Source organism: Cyprinus carpio, chromosome B20 (genome assembly GCF_018340385.1).
Source record: "Cyprinus carpio isolate SPL01 chromosome B20, ASM1834038v1, whole genome shotgun sequence".
Classification (NCBI taxonomy): Eukaryota; Metazoa; Chordata; class Actinopteri; order Cypriniformes; family Cyprinidae; genus Cyprinus; species Cyprinus carpio.
In genome coordinates, this window is record NC_056616.1 from 14,351,824 (window position 1) to 14,358,027 (window position 6,204).

The window sequence follows — 6,204 nt, forward strand, 5'->3', positions numbered from 1 at the left end:
AAACAAAATGTAGGCCTATGGCACAGTGGTGAAATCTAACAAAAGAGGTATATTTATAAAATAAACCTTTTCCTTCTCCTGTCGGGATATAGCAGTGATGTTAAAAACCTTTTTTTTTCTTCTTCTGAACATAATGAAGATCTCTTATTGTGAGTCAGTGGTTGGGAACAGCCCTGGTCTGCTCCTTATTCGACCACTGGAAAAACACAGAACTAGAAAATTATTCAAAGGTTTGGTAAACTATTGTGAGGCTTAATTTGACTTAATGTTATTTTACATTATCAGTAATGTCAGTAATGAGGTTCTTGTCTATGACTATATGTTCTTGATCAGACCTCACCGCTGGACTTCAATTACTGCCTTTTTTGAAAATAATTGTCTAGGTAATTGATCATATCAAAGTTTAAAACACCGCTGAACATTTAGCTTAAATTTTCCACAGCCAGAATTTCATATTGCTGCACTAAAATGAGATTTTAAAGAATTCAGTACATTAAAATGTAGTCATGTTGTCACTTGCACTAACACTTATCTAAAAAGCATTTGTGATTCATACCTATCCAAGTCTATTTGTACAGTGTTGTGTCATTAACTGGAATGACATCAAACTGATCAACAAATCAAATTTGCTGAGCAACCTGCTCACATGCCCTCGGTGAGCTAAATATAAACCCAGAATTTCAACCATCATTTCATGACAGCTGAAAATGATACCTATTCATCACTGGAAAAAACACTGCTGGAAAACTATAAACAACATTCGTTCATATGCAAACAAGGTTACTGAGATGAAGTAACCTTTCCAGCGGTGCGCTGTCCTCTCTGGGGAACTGGTGACATCATTTCCACTGTGGGTTCCATGGAACAAATAATGGTGCAGGTCTGTCTCTTTCATTTAATTTGGAAATAAATACTAGCAGGAAGTGGGGGAGACCGGGGATAGTAGTCAAACATTTTACCCTGCTGAATATTTCTCAGGGTATATTTATTATTGACTTGTGTACAATTTGTGTATAGCCACATACTTGTAGTGTCTGAAATAAAATAAAATAAAATACCACCCCCCCAAAAAAAAAGATACACATCTTTGTAATGGATTTCAGCAAAATTGTAACAATTATGAAAGATAAATAAATATTAATTCAAACCCTTAGTTAGGCAGATGTAGCCCCTGTGACAGCTAGCTCCAGTCTCCCCTAAACAATAATCTTCACACTTCTTCTCAAGGCCTTTCTTATGGAGTTTTTATATATTTAGCCAAATCAATAAACAGAAAACTTCTCATTAATATCAAAATATATGTACTTTTAAGTGATGATGTAGTTGTCTCTTTTTATATAATTTAGATGCCCTGATATTTTAAGATAGATTACAACCTAATAGATACAATTAAGACACAAATGTGCAAAAAAATTAAATAAACAGCAAAACTATATATATATATATATATATATATATATATATATATATATATATATATATATATATATATATATATATATATATATATATATATATATAAACTTTCTTATGGACATTTTTAGAAGAATACAGAACTAAAAATCAAATACTCCTCATAAATATCCAAAATAGACTTTTCAGTGCATTCTAATGAATGCAATCAATTCTCTTAAACATAATGCCATTATGATGATGCAGTGATAGTAATTAAGCTGAGCGGATATATTGAATTGTGGCCACACAGGTACCATTTATATCCCCATGTAATAATTAGGCTTAATGATAAAGCCAAATGGCTCATTAGAATGCTCATCCACGTTCGTCTGAGACAAGTACAAGAGTAGGCATATGGTGTGGGATCTGCGCTCTGAACAGATGATATTTGCTTACCTTGTGTTGCTAGGTTGTCTTTATCCAGAATGCCCTTAGACACACAACATTGCCCTTGTCTGCTTGTTATTTTGTAAGGCGTGGGAACAGGCATCATTCTGTCTAACAAGAACCTTGGTGAGAGTTCATCAGCGCACTTTGCCATCATCACAGCTATGATTTTGAGCTTTATTACTAACACTATAGGTGGTTTCTGTGAAAAACTAATAACAGAAAGAAGTGAACAGCAATCTCCTTGACTTTGTAGTCCCACCACATGGTGGCACTGGTACACTATCGAGTTTGCATCACCAGGGGCAAGCGCTTCATTACCTTCACTATGATAAAGTGTTGAAGCATCTACAGAACACATCGTAGGTACATATGCATTGCTGTGATACAATTAGAATAAATTCATTAATTTCCTTATGCTGGTATCAGCACTCTGTTGAAGTGGAAATAATCTTTTGCCTCTAATAAGTTGATTGATTGCATAATGATTCTGCAGCTGACAAACATTTGTCTTTCGTTTATGGCTTTTTAGATGCCGTAAGCTCTTAAGCTTGGCATTATGAATATCCATGTCCCAAATAAGACAAACAATGTTTAATTGGACTAGGAAGAGTGTGTATGCGTGTGGGGTAGGGGGTGCAAGAAAAGGCTGTTCTTTGTAAATATTCATGCAGATCATTTTGTGTAAGTAGAACAATTCCCTCTGCTGCAGCCAGACAAGCAAAACAGAGAGAAAGCATCAGGGGACTGTGTGCAGTCATTTTGTTAAAGAATTTTAACTCTATCTAAATGCTCCATTCATTTGCTCTGGATTTATGTGACACTTAAAATAAATCAGCTGAAGAATAAACCCAACAAGCTGATTAGTACTAGTCTACTGCTGCTGTAACAGTGAGCACCCACATAAAAGATCCCTGTGAGAAATTGCTATGCTCACTGAGTGCTGTTCCTGCATTTTATACAGCATAAGCCTAGAGCAAAATAAAGGCATTGTATCTGTAATGTTGTTTGATGTGCACATGGCCTGTTATAAAAAAATGTTGCATATGCAAATATTATTGTCTTTGACAAACAATGTATTTTGGTCAATGCTGTTTTTCCTTTTTTAAATATAATATTACACATCACTTGCGAGGGTGTTTCGCCTATGAAAATAGTTCTAAATGAAGCCACAGAAAAATCAATCCTTGTGCCTTCTCCAAGCAGCATACTGTTTTGTTCTTGAGCGCATTGGTTGAGTGAATGATTCATTGAGTCACTCACAAAGTGGCTGCATCTGAAATTGCATAGTAACGTACTCCACAGTATGTGAAGAGAGGTACTGTTTGAATTAAGTACCTGGATGTTTTACTACTTCAAATGAGATTCTGAAGTGCACAGCCAATGGACACTTGAGGCCACGAGAGAGGATTTGAGAACGGCCACATGATAACATGATGAATGTAGTATATCTGGAATTTTTTCACACTACAAAGATTCATACAACATAGAACATGTATTTAACAGTCGCAAAGTAATTACTTACTCAACAGAAATACCTGCTCCCTATGCAATATCAGACCAGCCAATCATAGGATGGCAGGAGTGTTGTTATTTATACTGGTGCATGAGCCCCAATGAAATAGCTTCAGTAAAATATATTACTCATAAACACTTGTCTGATGGTGGAGATTATCATATCCCTAAGAATCTGCAAATATCAGCTGTTTAGAATCAGAACTAGTGAAACCAAATACCAAATTCATGAATTAATTACTCTTTTAAGTTTGTAAAAAAGCTCTGAAATTGTTCATGATTCATTTTGATTTATTCGGACAGATTATTCACACTAAAATGATTCAGTGTGTGTGTGTTTTTTTTTTTTTTTGCAGGTGAACTCACATAACAGGAAAACTTTATTAGACAAAACAAAAAGAACACTGGATGAGGTGAATATTTACCTGCAATCCATTGTGTATCAGCAATGAAACAGCTTTTTATTGAGCGTTCCATTTGTGAATGTGAAACACACTCTGAAGGTCAAGACAACTGATATATCCAAACAGTGTCAAATTAAGCCATTTGTATCTCAATTTAGCCTCATGTTTTTTTCTTGAATAAACATGAAATTTATAAATAAATAATTTGAGTGAATGATTTAATTAGGTTTTCACTCATAAACACAGTCGTTTGAGTCATTCATAAAGAATCGCTTTTATAATTCCTTAGATAATAAATATTTACAAACGCATCGGTTGATTGAATTATGGACTTTCTCATTCATAATGGCAGTCATTTTTGGTACCTGATTGAGTCAGTGCTTTTGAACGAATAGTTTTAATGCGACTCATTCTTAAAGCATAGTTTTTTTTTTTTTTATTATTTCTGAGGGAATTATTGACTTTCTTACTGTAACAATAGGTCAACTGAAGGCGAGTTTAAGCACCCAAGTCCAGCTTTATTCCAAAAGTAATCCAAAATAAAAACATAATCCAAACAGAGACTTGATTAAGAATGAACAAACTTGACTCACCGACAGGAGGTTTCAACATCTAGACACGACAAGAGACAAAGGCTACATGAGGGCTATATACACCAAACAATCAGGGTCACATGACACAATGAGGAATAAGACACAATTAACAAAGAAACCAATAGCAGGAATACAAGAGGGCAAAGGAACCACTAGACAGGAACCATGACTAAACTCTAAAAAAAAATAAAAGGGATGAGAGCAATGAACAAGAAACACAAACAAAACCCAAACCCCACGTTACACTTACTCATAAAGGCAGTCCTTTTTTGTTACAGAATGAATCAGTGCTTCTGAAAAATTGCTTTAATGAATAATTCAGTGATTCACACATAAAATTCACTTGTTTAACTCCTGAATGAGTCATGTTTTGAAAGAATCAATTGAATTAATGCTTCAAATGACTTACTTCTAAAGACAGTGAATTGCCGACATCTACTGTACTGTTGAAGAGATTTTGCCTGCAGAAAATGGTACCAAAACATTTATTTTATGAAAGAACCTTTTTTACAGTGTGAGCTAAACGATGATATATCACATAATACATGATATTGCTGTTTTACACTGAACTTAGTTATTTTAATGCCTCATAACAGCATTTGAATAAATGGCCTATTCTCTCATCGTAAAGCATAATTTGAGCTCTGCCGTCCCTGCAGGGTGTTGGGTGACAGAGTTACTGCAGCTGCTCTCAGCTGGAGCCTGGCTGCACAGCCAAAGAGACCAACTGCTGAGCATGAGGACCAGCTGAGACTGACCTTTCCGAATTGTTCCACCCGAGCTGGGGGACATTGCGCTTGATAAGTAGTGCCAAGCGAGAAGGGGGGTCATCAGGGGCCGAGACTGTACCGCAGCACGCCAGCGCCTCGCTCAGACCAAGCAGATCCCAGCGATAAGACCTCTATTGTCTAACTACTGTTAGAATTTGTCAGTCAAAGTTTAAAGAGGATGGAAACAAGCGCAATGAGTGACCTTTTCTGTCTGTTGCGGCTGCTGCATCGCCACTTTAAAATCAAGGCTTTCTATCAAAGGCGTCAGACGTTATTAATCTTTAAAAGATTCATATAAGGAGATGAGAGCATTATCCTCAAGTGCCCTGGTTTATGACTATCTCAAACCTTTTTATCTGAAAAAATGGAGCGAGTACCACTTCTTATCTGACGCAACGTTGTCATGTGAATTTCACAGCAGTCCGTTGTAAAAAACGAAACATTATTAAGCGCAAAATGTTTTCTCTCAGGAAATAAGTGATGTAAAATTGGCTAAAGTGTAATTACATTTATCTTCAAAAACAACAACCTTGCAGACTAAATCTACCCTTTAATGGAGAATTTTCATTGGAATTTATAGCCAAAGGCTAAACATTTGCATTCGAGAAACCAAGGTATAAGTCCCACAACTCTACCTCATAATGATGCAATAGAAAAGTGCAAAAATAAACAAAATAATAACAATGATCTCATGAGAGCATGAATATAGACGAACGCGGTGTACCAAAGGAACGGTATTTGTCTGCAGTGCTACAGAAAGAGGCCTGCTGAATGTCTGCGAGTCATGGTGTTCTGTTCTTTATGACACACTTTTGCTTATTTTCTGTCTTAGCTTCACTCCATTTGTTATGCAGTGCCTACATCTTATTTCAAAGAGAATCAATCATTTTAAAAAGTGATTTATGCCATGTGGACGGTGTCCAGAGCAGTAGATTAGCTCTTTAAAGCAGTCTCCAAGGGATTCAGCCCAGTAAACACTCGCTTTTTTGGGACCCCGAGGTCAGCCATTCTCTTTTTTCAGGGTCACACCGTCTCTGAATAAATGACTCATTGTGATTGTAGCATAAGGGCTGCAGTAGC